The sequence below is a fragment of the Pseudophryne corroboree genome, unplaced genomic scaffold, assembly GCF_028390025.1.
Source record: "Pseudophryne corroboree isolate aPseCor3 unplaced genomic scaffold, aPseCor3.hap2 scaffold_2658, whole genome shotgun sequence".
Classification (NCBI taxonomy): Eukaryota; Metazoa; Chordata; class Amphibia; order Anura; family Myobatrachidae; genus Pseudophryne; species Pseudophryne corroboree.
In genome coordinates this window covers 1-14,055 of record NW_026969319.1, presented here as the reverse complement: position 1 = coordinate 14,055, position 14,055 = coordinate 1, and the positions used below count along the sequence as shown (strand labels likewise).

General features: G+C 35.7%; 3 non-coding genes across 3 annotated transcripts; all 3 read right to left on the bottom strand.

Moving 5' to 3' along the window:
• Positions 1-3,035: 3,035 nt before the first annotated feature.
• TRNAI-UAU (transfer RNA isoleucine (anticodon UAU)) lies at positions 3,036-3,128 on the bottom strand. Its single transcript is given in 2 exon segments — positions 3,036-3,071; positions 3,091-3,128. It is a non-coding gene; the product is annotated as a tRNA-Ile (tRNA).
• A 6,214-nt stretch (positions 3,129-9,342) lies between these two features.
• Positions 9,343-9,435, bottom strand: TRNAI-UAU (transfer RNA isoleucine (anticodon UAU)). The gene is given in 2 exon segments: positions 9,343-9,378; positions 9,398-9,435. It is a non-coding gene; the product is annotated as a tRNA-Ile (tRNA).
• An 810-nt stretch (positions 9,436-10,245) lies between these two features.
• On the bottom strand, positions 10,246-10,338 carry TRNAI-UAU (transfer RNA isoleucine (anticodon UAU)). Its single transcript is given in 2 exon segments — positions 10,246-10,281; positions 10,301-10,338. It is a non-coding gene; the product is annotated as a tRNA-Ile (tRNA).
• Between the last annotated feature and the right edge of the window lie 3,717 nt (positions 10,339-14,055).

The following is a 14,055-nucleotide window of genomic DNA, read 5'->3' as shown; positions in this document are numbered from 1 at the left end:
CAGCAAGAAATGTGCTGGTACTATCCAGAGCTGTCAGTATGGATTATCATGCTATATTGCAGAAAATCAATTTGATGCAACTGCTTTACCAACAGTATGTTAATCTTTTCCATTGCTGTTTTGTTGGCTGACTGAAGGAAGATATGCAGTGCATTTGAACCAAAGCAGATGTGTGCTGACAACTTAAATGCACAATCATGTTTGTGTTTTTTCTTTCTTTCTTCCATCCTTTGTAATATCATATTAAATATTAAGGTAGCAGTTTATAATCAATGACTAATGACATAAGTAAAGGAAAAAAAAAACAGTACACAAAGATGCTCCAGGTGAGGCTTGAACTCACAACCTCGGCTTTGCTCAACAGATCCTGTTTTATAAGTACTGCGCGCTGACCAATTGCGCCACTGGAGCTCTTTGCAGCATTAATTGGTTATGCTAGATGTGGATTTTATTCAATACAATCAGTACAGTCATAAGAATTGAAAAAGAAAATAATTTTTGGTGATGAATGATGAGCAACAAAGGAACATGCATGCCAGATGGCACTTGAATAAGCTGTCCACGGTGATAGAAAAGGTTTAAAAAACAACAACAACAACAACAATGTTATCATAATTAATGTCATATTTTAGCTTCTGTGGTCACTTTTTACAAGCTAAACACTGCAAGACTGTTTTACAGTTGAAGCAAGGATAAAATATCAACTCTACTGATGAGACACTTGCTGTAATGACTTCCAACTCAGACGGGACTTAAACCCACAACCACTGGCTTAGGAGAACAGTGCCTTATCCATTATGCCAGTGGTGCTTACTGATGTCCTTATTTAAGACTGATAGGTTTTTAATAGTCAATTATTTATTTTTTTTAAAAATATGAAGCTTTTTACTGTGTTCTTTGCATTACCAAGTCCAGCAAGAAATGTGCTGGTATTATCCAGAGCTGTCAGTATGGATTATCATGCTATATTGCAGAAAATCAATTTGATGCAACTGCTTTACCAACAGTATGTTAATCTTTTCCATTGCTGTTTTGTTGGCTGACTGAAGGAAGATATGCAGTGCATTTAAACCAAAGCAGATGTGTGCTGACAACTTAAATGCACTATCATGTTTGTGTTTTTTCTTTCTTTCTTCCATCCTTTGTAATATCATATTAAATATTAAGGTAGCAGTTTATAATCAATGACTAATGACATAAGAAAAGGAAAAAAACAGTATACAAAGAAGCTCCAGGTGAGGCTCGAACTCACAACCTCAGCATTGCTCAACAGATACTGTCTTATAAGTACCACGCGCTGACCAATTGCACCACTGGAGCACTTTGCAGCATTGTCTGGTTATGCTAGATGTGGATTTTATTTAATACAATCAGTACAGTCATAAGAATTGAAAAAAAAAATCAGTTTTGGTGATGAATGATGAGCAACAAAGGAACATGCATGCCAGATGGCACTTGAATAAGCTGTCCACTGTGATAGAAAAGGTTTAAAAAACAACAACAACAATTTTATCATAATTAATGTCATATTTTAGCTTCTGTGGTCACTTTTTACAAGCTAAACACTGCAATACTGTTTTACAGTTGAAGCAAGGATAAAATATCAACTCTAGTGATGAGACACTTGCTGTAATGACTTCCAACTCAGATGGGACTTAAACCCACAACCACTGGCTTAGGAGAACAGTGCCTTATCCATTATTCCAGTGGTGCTTACTGATGTCCTTATTTAAGACTGTTAGGTTTTTAATAGTCAATTATTTATTTTTTTAAAAAAGTGAAGCTGTTTACTGTGTTCTTTGCATTACCAAGTCCAGCAAGAAATGTGCTGGTACTATCCAGAGCTGTCAGTATGGATTATCTTGCTATATTGCAGAAAATCAATTTGATGCAACTGCTTTACCAACAGTATGTTATTCTTTTCCATTGCTGTTTTGTTGGCTGACTGAAGGAAGATATGCAGTGCATTTGAACCAAAGCAGATGTGTGCTGACAACTTAAATGCACAATCATGTTTGTGTTTTTTCTTTCTTTCTTCCATCCTTTGTAATATCATATTAAATATTAAGGTAGCAGTTTATAATCAATGACTAATGAAATAAAAAAAGGAAAAAAAAAACATTATACAAAGCTGCTCCAAGTGAGGCTTGAACTCACAACCTCGGCAATGCTCAACAGATACTGTCTTATAAGTACCGCGCGCTGACCAATTTCGCCACTAGAGCACTTTGCAGCCTTTATTGGTTATGCTAGATGTGGATTTTATTCAATACAATCAGTACAGTCATAAGAATTGAAAAAGAAAATAATTTTTGGTGATGAATGATGAGCAACAAAGGAACATGCATGCCAGATGGCACTTGAATAAGCTGTCCACTGTGATAGAAAAGGTTTAAAAAACAACAACAACAATGTTATCCTAATTAATGTCATATTTTAGCTACTGTGGTCATTTTTTACAAGCTAAACAGTGCAAGACTGTTTTACAGTTGAAGCAAGGATAAAATATCAACTCTACTGATGAGACACTTGCTGTAATGACTTCCAACTCAGACGGGACTTAAACCCACAAACACTGGCTTAGGAGAACAGTGCCTTATCCATTATGCCAGTGGTGCTTACTGATGTCCTTATTTAAGACTGATAGGTTTTTAATAGTCAATTATTTATTTTTGAAAAAAAGTGAAGCTGTTTACTGTGTTCTTTGCATTACCAAGTCCAGCAAGAAATGTGCTGGTACTATCCAGAGCTGTCAGTATGGATTATCATGCTATATTGCAGAAAATCAATTTGATGCAACTGCTTTACCAACAGTATGTTAATCTTTTCCATTGCTGTTTTGTTGGCTGACTGAAGGAAGATATGCAGTGCATTTGAACCAAAGCAGATGTGTGCTGACAAATTAAATGCACAATCATGTTTGTGTTTTTTCTTTCTTTCTTCCATCCTTTGTAATATCATATTAAATATTAAGGTAGCAGTTTATAATCAATGACTAATGACATAAGAAAAGGAAAAAAAACAGTATACAAAAATGCTCCAGGTGAGGCTTGAACTCACAACCTCGGCATTGCTCAACAGACACTGTCTTATAAGTACCGTGCGCTGACCAATTGCGCCACTGGAGCGCTTTGCAACATTGATTTGTTATGCTAGATGTGGATTTTATTCAATGCAATCAGTACAGTCATAAGAATTGAAAAAGAAAATCATTTTTGGTGATGAATGATGAGCAACAAAGGAACATGCATGCCAGATGGTACTTAAATAAGATGTCCACGGTGATAGAAAATGTTTAAAAAAAACAACAACAATGTTATCATAATAAATGTCATATTTTAGCTTCTGTGGTCATTTTTTGCAAGCTAAACACTGCAAGACTGTTTTACAGTCGAAGCAAGGATAAAATATCAATTCTAGTGATGAGACACTTGCTGTAATGACTTCCACCCCATATGGAACTTGGACCCCTGTCTTAGGAGGGCAGTGACTTATCCATTATGCCAGTGGTGCTTACTGATGTTCTTATTTAAGACTGTTAGGTTTTTAATAGTCAATTATTTATTTTTGAGGAAAAAGTGAAGCTGTTTACTGTGTTCTTTGCATTACCAAGTCCAGCAAGAAATGTGCTGGTACTATCCAGAGCTGTCAGTATGGATTATCATGCTATATTGCAGAAAATCAATTTGATGCAACTGCTTTACCAACAGTATGTTAATCTTTTCCATTGCTGTTTTGTTGGCTGACTGAAGGAAGATATGCAGTGCATTTGAACCAAAGCAGATGTGTGCTGACAACTTAAATGCACAATCATGTTTGTGTTTTTTCTTTCTTTCTTCCATCCTTTGTAATATCATATTAAATATTAAGGTAGCAGTTTATAATCAATGACTAATGACATAAGTAAAGGAAAAAAAAAACAGTACACAAAGATGCTCCAGGTGAGGCTTGAACTCACAACCTCGGCTTTGCTCAACAGATCCTGTTTTATAAGTACTGCGCGCTGACCAATTGCGCCACTGGAGCTCTTTGCAGCATTAATTGGTTATGCTAGATGTGGATTTTATTCAATACAATCAGTACAGTCATAAGAATTGAAAAAGAAAATAATTTTTGGTGATGAATGATGAGCAACAAAGGAACATGCATGCCAGATGGCACTTGAATAAGCTGTCCACGGTGATAGAAAAGGTTTAAAAAACAACAACAACAACAACAATGTTATCATAATTAATGTCATATTTTAGCTTCTGTGGTCACTTTTTACAAGCTAAACACTGCAAGACTGTTTTACAGTTGAAGCAAGGATAAAATATCAACTCTACTGATGAGACACTTGCTGTAATGACTTCCAACTCAGACGGGACTTAAACCCACAACCACTGGCTTAGGAGAACAGTGCCTTATCCATTATGCCAGTGGTGCTTACTGATGTCCTTATTTAAGACTGATAGGTTTTTAATAGTCAATTATTTATTTTTTTTTAAAAATATGAAGCTTTTTACTGTGTTCTTTGCATTACCAAGTCCAGCAAGAAATGTGCTGGTATTATCCAGAGCTGTCAGTATGGATTATCATGCTATATTGCAGAAAATCAATTTGATGCAACTGCTTTACCAACAGTATGTTAATCTTTTCCATTGCTGTTTTGTTGGCTGACTGAAGGAAGATATGCAGTGCATTTAAACCAAAGCAGATGCGTGCTGACAACTTAAATGCACTATCATGTTTGTGTTTTTTCTTTCTTTCTTCCATCCTTTGTAATATCATATTAAATATTAAGGTAGCAGTTTATAATCAATGACTAATGACATAAGAAAAGGAAAAAAACAGTATACAAAGAAGCTCCAGGTGAGGCTCGAACTCACAACCTCAGCATTGCTCAACAGATACTGTCTTATAAGTACCACGCGCTGACCAATTGCACCACTGGAGCACTTTGCAGCATTGTCTGGTTATGCTAGATGTGGATTTTATTTAATACAATCAGTACAGTCATAAGAATTGAAAAAAAAAATCAGTTTTGGTGATGAATGATGAGCAACAAAGGAACATGCATGCCAGATGGCACTTGAATAAGCTGTCCACTGTGATAGAAAAGGTTTAAAAAACAACAACAACAATTTTATCATAATTAATGTCATATTTTAGCTTCTGTGGTCACTTTTTACAAGCTAAACACTGCAATACTGTTTTACAGTTGAAGCAAGGATAAAATATCAACTCTAGTGATGAGACACTTGCTGTAATGACTTCCAACTCAGATGGGACTTAAACCCACAACCACTGGCTTAGGAGAACAGTGCCTTATCCATTATTCCAGTGGTGCTTACTGATGTCCTTATTTAAGACTGTTAGGTTTTTAATAGTCAATTATTTATTTTTTTAAAAAAGTGAAGCTGTTTACTGTGTTCTTTGCATTACCAAGTCCAGCAAGAAATGTGCTGGTACTATCCAGAGCTGTCAGTATGGATTATCTTGCTATATTGCAGAAAATCAATTTGATGCAACTGCTTTACCAACAGTATGTTATTCTTTTCCATTGCTGTTTTGTTGGCTGACTGAAGGAAGATATGCAGTGCATTTGAACCAAAGCAGATGTGTGCTGACAACTTAAATGCACAATCATGTTTGTGTGTTTTCTTTCTTTCTTCCATCCTTTGTAATATCATATTAAATATTAAGGCTACCAGTTTATAATCAATGACTAATGACATAAGAAAAGGAAAAAAAACAGTATACAAAGATTCTCCAGGTGAGGCTTGAACTCACAACCTTGGCATTGTTCAACAGATACTGTCTTATAAGTACCGCGCGCTGACCAATTGCGCCACTGGAGCGCTTTGCAACATTGGTTGGTTATGCTAGATGTGGATTTTATTCAATGCAATCAGTACAGTCATAAGAATTGAAAAAGAAAATCATTTTTGGTGATGAATGATGAGCAACAAAGGAACATGCATGCCAGATGGCACTTGAATAAGCTGTCCACTGTGATAGAAAAGGTTTAAAAAACAACAACAACAATTTTATCATAATTAATGTCATATTTTAGCTTCTGTGGTCACTTTTTACAATCTAAACACTGCAATACTGTTTTACAGTTGAAGCAAGGATAAAATATCAACTCTAGTGATGAGACACTTGCTGTAATGACTTCCAACTCAGAAGGGACTTAAACCCACAACCACTGGCTTAGGAGAGCAGTGCCTTATCCATTATTCCAGTGGTGCTTACTGATGTCCTTATTTAAGACTGTTAGGTTTTTAATAGTCAATTATTTATTTTTTTAAAAAAGTGAAGCTGTTTACTGTGTTCTTTGCATTACCAAGTCCAGCAAGAAATGTGCTGGTACTATCCAGAGCTGTCAGTATGGATTATCTTGCTATATTGCAGAAAATCAATTTGATGCAACTGCTTTACCAACAGTATGTTATTCTTTTCCATTGCTGTTTTGTTGGCTGACTGAAGGAAGATATGCAGTGCATTTGAACCAAAGCAGATGTGTGCTGACAACTTAAATGCACAATCATGTTTGTGTGTTTTCTTTCTTTCTTCCATCCTTTGTAATATCATGTTAAATATTAAGGCTACCAGTTTATAATCAATGACTAATGACATAAGAAAAGGAAAAAAAACAGTATACAAAGATTCTCCAGGTGAGGCTTGAACTCACAACCTTGGCATTGTTCAACAGATACTGTCTTATAAGTACCGCGCGCTGACCAATTGCGCCACTGGAGCGCTTTGCAACATTGGTTGGTTATGCTAGATGTGGATTTTATTCAATGCAATCAGTACAGTCATAAGAATTGAAAAAGAAAATCATTTTTGGTGATGAATGATGAGCAACAAAGGAACATGCATGCCAGATGGTACTTAAATAAGATGTCCACGGTGATAGAAAATGTTTAAAAAAAACAACAACAATGTTATCATAATAAATGTCATATTTTAGCTTCTGTGGTCATTTTTTGCAAGATAAACACTGCAAGACTGTTTTACAGTCGAAGCAAGGATAAAATATCAATTCTAGTGATGAGACACTTGCTGTAATGACTTCCACCCCATATGGAACTTGGACCCCTGTCTTAGGAGGGCAGTGACTTATCCATTATGCCAGTCTTATTTAAGACTGTTAGGTTTTTAATAGTCAATTATTTATTTTTGAGGAAAAAGTGAAGCTGTTTACTGTGTTCTTTGCATTACCAAGTCCAGCAAGAAATGTGCTGGTACTATCCAGAGCTGTCAGTATGGATTATCATGCTATATTGCAGAAAATCAATTTGATGCAACTGCTTTACCAACAGTATGTTAATCTTTTCCATTGCTGTTTTGTTGGCTGACTGAAGGAAGATATGCAGTGCATTTGAACCAAAGCAGATGTGTGCTGACAACTTAAATGCACAATCATGTTTGTGTTTTTTCTTTCTTTCTTCCATCCTTTGTAATATCATATTAAATATTAAGGTAGCAGTTTATAATCAATGACTAATGACATAAGTAAAGGAAAAAAAAAACAGTACACAAAGATGCTCCAAGTGAGGCTTGAACTCACAACCTTGGCATTGCTCAACAGATACTGTCTTATAAGTTTTGCGCGCTGACCAATTGCGCCACTGGAGCATTTTGCAGCATTAATTGGTTATGCTAGATGTGGATTTTATTCAATACAATCAGTACATTCATAAGAATTGAAAAAGAAAATCATTTTCAGTGATGAATGATGAGCAACAAAGGAACATGCATGCCAGATGGCACTTGAATAAGCTGTCCACGGTGATAGAAAAGGTTTAAAAAACAACAACAACAATGTTATCATAATAAATGTCATATTTTAGCTTATGTGGTCATTTTTTACAAGCTAAACACTGCAAGACTGTTTTACAGTTGAAGCAAAGATAAAATATCAACTCTAGTGATGAGACACTTGCTGTAATGACTTCCAACTCAGACGGGACTTAAACCCACAAACACTGGCTTAGGAGAACAGTGCCTTATCCATTATGCCAGTGGTGCTTACTGATGTCCTTATTTAAGACTGATAGGTTTTTAATAGTCAATTATTTATTTTTGAAAAAAAGTGAAGCTGTTTACTGTGTTCTTTGCATTACCAAGTCCAGCAAGAAATGTGCTGGTACTATCCAGAGCTGTCAGTATGGATTATCATGCTATATTGCAGAAAATCAATTTGATGCAACTGCTTTACCAACAGTATGTTAATCTTTTCCATTGCTGTTTTGTTGGCTGACTGAAGGAAGATATGCAGTGCATTTGAACCAAAGCAGATGTGTGCTGACAACTTAAATGCTCAATCATGCTTGTGTGTTTTCTTTCTTTCTTCCATCCTTTGTAATATCATATTAAATATTAAGGTAGCAGTTTATAATCAATGACTAATGACATAAGAAAAGGAAAAAAACCAGTAAAACCTCCAGGTGAGACTTGAACTCACAACCTCGGCATTGCTCAACAGATACTGTCTTATAAGTACCGTGCGCTGACCAATTGCGCCACTGGAGCTCTTTGCAGCATTAATTGGTTATGCTAGATGTGGATTTTATTCAATACAATCAGTACAGTCATAAGAATTGAAAAAGAAAATCATTTTTGGTGATGAATGATGAGCAACAAAGGAACATGCATGCCAGATGGCACTTGAATAAGCTGTCCACGGTGATAGAAAAGGTTTAAAAAACAACAACAACAACAACAACAATGTTATCATAATTAATGTCATATTTTAGCTTCTGTGGTCACTTTTTACAAGCTAAACACTGCAAGACTGTTTTACAGTTGAAGCAAGGATAAAATATCAACTCTACTGATGAGACACTTGCTGTAATGACTTCCAACTCAGACGGGACTTAAACCCACAACCACTGGCTTAGGAGAACAGTGCCTTATCCATTATGCCAGTGGTGCTTACTGATGTCCTTATTTAAGACTGTTAGGTTTTTAATAGTCAATTATTTATTTTTGAAAAAAATTTAAGCTGTTTACTGTGTTCTTTGCATTACCAAGTCCAGCAAGAAATGTGCTGGTACTATCCAGAGCTGTCAGTATGGATTATCATGCTATATTGCAGAAAATCAATTTGATGCTACTGCTTTACCAACAGCATGTTAATCTTTTCCATTGCTGTTTTGTTTGCTGACTGAAGGAAGATATGCAGTGCATTTGAACCAAAGCAGATGTGTGCTGACAACTTAAATGCACAATCATGTTTGCGTTTTTTCTTTCTTTCTTCCATCCTTTGTAATATCATATTAAATATTAAGGTAGCAGTTTATAATCAATGACTAATGACATAAGAAAAGGAAAAAAAACAGTATACAAAGATGCTCCAGGTGAGGCTTGAACTCACAACCTCGGCATTGCTCAACAGATACTGTCTTATAAGTACCGCGCGCTGACCAATTGCGCCACTGGAGCACTTTGCAGCATTAAGTGGTAATGCTAGATGTGGATTTTATTCAATACAATCAGTACAGTCATAAGAATTGAAAAAGAAAATCATTTTTGGTGATGAATGATGAGCAACAAAGGAACATGCATGCCAGATGGCACTTGAATAAGCTGTCCACAGTGATAGAAAAGGTTTAAAAAACAACAACAACAATGTTATCATAATTAATGTCATATTTTAGCTTCTGTGGTCACTTTTTACAAGCTAAACACTGCAAGACTGTTTTACAGTTGAAGCAAGGATAAAATATCAACTCTACTGATGAGACACTTGCTATAATGACTTCCAACTCAGACGGGACTTAAACCCACAACCACTGGCTTAGGAGAACAGTGCCTTATCCATTATGCCAGTGGTGCTTACTGATGTCCTTATTTAAGACTGATAGGTTTTTAATAGTCAATTATTTATTTTTTGAAAAAATATGAAGCTGTTTACTGTGTTCTTTGCATTACCAAGTCCAGCAAGAAATGTGCTGGTATTATCCAGAGCTGTCAGTATGGATTATCATGCTATATTGCAGAAAATCAATTTGATGCAACTGCTTTACCAACAGTATGTTAATCTTTTCCATTGCTGTTTTGTTGGCTGACTGAAGGAAGATATGCAGTGCATTTAAACCAAAGCAGATGTGTGCTGACAACTTAAATGCACTATCATGTTTGTGTTTTTTCTTTCTTTCTTCCATCCTTTGTAATATCATATTAAATATTAAGGTAGCAGTTTATAATCAATGACTAATGACATAAGAAAAGGAAAAAAACAGTATACAAAGAAGCTCCAGGTGAGGCTCGAACTCACAACCTCAGCATTGCTCAACAGATACTGTCTTATAAGTACCACGCGCTGACCAATTGCGCCACTGGAGCACTTTGCAGCATTGTCTGGTTATGCTAGATGTGGATTTTATTTAATACAATCAGTACAGTCATAAGAATTGAAAAAAAAAATCAGTTTTGGTGATGAATGATGAGCAACAAAGGAACATGCATGCCAGATGGCACTTGAATAAGCTGTCCACTGTGATAGAAAAGGTTTAAAAAACAACAACAACAATTTTATCATAATTAATGTCATATTTTAGCTTCTGTGGTCACTTTTTACAAGCTAAACACTGCAATACTGTTTTACAGTTGAAGCAAGGATAAAATATCAACTCTAGTGATGAGACACTTGCTGTAATGACTTCCAACTCAGATGGGACTTAAACCCACAACCACTGGCTTAGGAGAACAGTGCCTTATCCATTATTCCAGTGGTGCTTACTGATGTCCTTATTTAAGACTGTTAGGTTTTTAATAGTCAATTATTTATTTTTTTAAAAAAGTGAAGCTGTTTACTGTGTTCTTTGCATTACCAAGTCCAGCAAGAAATGTGCTGGTACTATCCAGAGCTGTCAGTATGGATTATCTTGCTATATTGCAGAAAATCAATTTGATGCAACTGCTTTACCAACAGTATGTTATTCTTTTCCATTGCTGTTTTGTTGGCTGACTGAAGGAAGATATGCAGTGCATTTGAACCAAAGCAGATGTGTGCTGACAACTTAAATGCACAATCATGTTTGTGTGTTTTCTTTCTTTCTTCCATCCTTTGTAATATCATATTAAATATTAAGGCTACCAGTTTATAATCAATGACTAATGACATAAGAAAAGGAAAAAAAACAGTATACAAAGATTCTCCAGGTGAGGCTTGAACTCACAACCTTGGCATTGTTCAACAGATACTGTCTTATAAGTACCGCGCGCTGACCAATTGCGCCACTGGAGCGCTTTGCAACATTGGTTGGTTATGCTAGATGTGGATTTTATTCAATGCAATCAGTACAGTCATAAGAATTGAAAAAGAAAATCATTTTTGGTGATGAATGATGAGCAACAAAGGAACATGCATGCCAGATGGCACTTGAATAAGCTGTCCACTGTGATAGAAAAGGTTTAAAAAACAACAACAACAATTTTATCATAATTAATGTCATATTTTAGCTTCTGTGGTCACTTTTTACAAGCTAAACACTGCAATACTGTTTTACAGTTGAAGCAAGGATAAAATATCAACTCTAGTGATGAGACACTTGCTGTAATGACTTCCAACTCAGAAGGGACTTAAACCCACAACCACTGGCTTAGGAGAGCAGTGCCTTATCCATTATTCCAGTGGTGCTTACTGATGTCCTTATTTAAGACTGTTAGGTTTTTAATAGTCAATTATTTATTTATTTTAAAAAGTGAAGCTGTTTACTGTGTTCTTTGCATTACCAAGTCCAGCAAGAAATGTGCTGGTACTATCCAGAGCTGTCAGTATGGATTATCTTGCTATATTGCAGAAAATCAATTTGATGCAACTGCTTTACCAACAGTATGTTATTCTTTTCCATTGCTGTTTTGTTGGCTGACTGAAGGAAGATATGCAGTGCATTTGAACCAAAGCAGATGTGTGCTGACAACTTAAATGCACAATCATGTTTGTGTGTTTTCTTTCTTTCTTCCATCCTTTGTAATATCATGTTAAATATTAAGGCTACCAGTTTATAATCAATGACTAATGACATAAGAAAAGGAAAAAAAACAGTATACAAAGATTCTCCAGGTGAGGCTTGAACTCACAACCTTGGCATTGTTCAACAGATACTGTCTTATAAGTACCGCGCGCTGACCAATTGCGCCACTGGAGCGCTTTGCAACATTGGTTGGTTATGCTAGATGTGGATTTTATTCAATGCAATCAGTACAGTCATAAGAATTGAAAAAGAAAATCATTTTTGGTGATGAATGATGAGCAACAAAGGAACATGCATGCCAGATGGTACTTAAATAAGATGTCCACGGTGATAGAAAATGTTTAAAAAAAACAACAACAATGTTATCATAATAAATGTCATATTTTAGCTTCTGTGGTCATTTTTTGCAAGATAAACACTGCAAGACTGTTTTACAGTCGAAGCAAGGATAAAATATCAATTCTAGTGATGAGACACTTGCTGTAATGACTTCCACCCCATATGGAACTTGGACCCCTGTCTTAGGAGGGCAGTGACTTATCCATTATGCCAGTCTTATTTAAGACTGTTAGGTTTTTAATAGTCAATTATTTATTTTTGAGGAAAAAGTGAAGCTGTTTACTGTGTTCTTTGCATTACCAAGTCCAGCAAGAAATGTGCTGGTACTATCCAGAGCTGTCAGTATGGATTATCATGCTATATTGCAGAAAATCAATTTGATGCAACTGCTTTACCAACAGTATGTTAATCTTTTCCATTGCTGTTTTGTTGGCTGACTGAAGGAAGATATGCAGTGCATTTGAACCAAAGCAGATGTGTGCTGACAACTTAAATGCACAATCATGTTTGTGTTTTTTCTTTCTTTCTTCCATCCTTTGTAATATCATATTAAATATTAAGGTAGCAGTTTATAATCAATGACTAATGACATAAGTAAAGGAAAAAAAAAACGGTACACAAAGATGCTCCAAGTGAGGCTTGAACTCACAACCTTGGCATTGCTCAACAGATACTGTCTTATAAGTTTTGCGCGCTGACCAATTGCGCCACTGGAGCATTTTGCAGCATTAATTGGTTATGCTAGATGTGGATTTTATTCAATACAATCAGTACATTCATAAGAATTGAAAAAGAAAATCATTTTCAGTGATGAATGATGAGCAACAAAGGAACATGCATGCCAGATGGCACTTGAATAAGCTGTCCACGGTGATAGAAAAGGTTTAAAAAACAACAACAACAATGTTATCATAATAAATGTCATATTTTAGCTTATGTGGTCATTTTTTACAAGCTAAACACTGCAAGACTGTTTTACAGTTGAAGCAAAGATAAAATATCAACTCTAGTGATGAGACACTTGCTGTAATGACTTCCAACTCAGACGGGACTTAAACCCACAAACACTGGCTTAGGAGAACAGTGCCTTATCCATTATGCCAGTGGTGCTTACTGATGTCCTTATTTAAGACTGATAGGTTTTTAATAGTCAATTATTTATTTTTGAAAAAAAGTGAAGCTGTTTACTGTGTTCTTTGCATTACCAAGTCCAGCAAGAAATGTGCTGGTACTATCCAGAGCTGTCAGTATGGATTATCATGCTATATTGCAGAAAATCAATTTGATGCAACTGCTTTACCAACAGTATGTTAATCTTTTCCATTGCTGTTTTGTTGGCTGACTGAAGGAAGATATGCAGTGCATTTGAACCAAAGCAGATGTGTGCTGACAACTTAAATGCTCAATCATGCTTGTGTGTTTTCTTTCTTTCTTCCATCCTTTGTAATATCATATTAAATATTAAGGTAGCAGTTTATAATCAATGACTAATGACATAAGAAAAGGAAAAAAACCAGTAAAACCTCCAGGTGAGGCTTGAACTCACAACCTCGGCATTGCTCAACAGATACTGTCTTATAAGTACCGTGCGCTGACCAATTGCGCCACTGGAGCTCTTTGCAGCATTAATTGGTTATGCTAGATGTGGATTTTATTCAATACAATCAGTACAGTCATAAGAATTGAAAAAGAAAATCATTTTTGGTGATGAATGATGAGCAACAAAGGAACATGCATGCCAGAT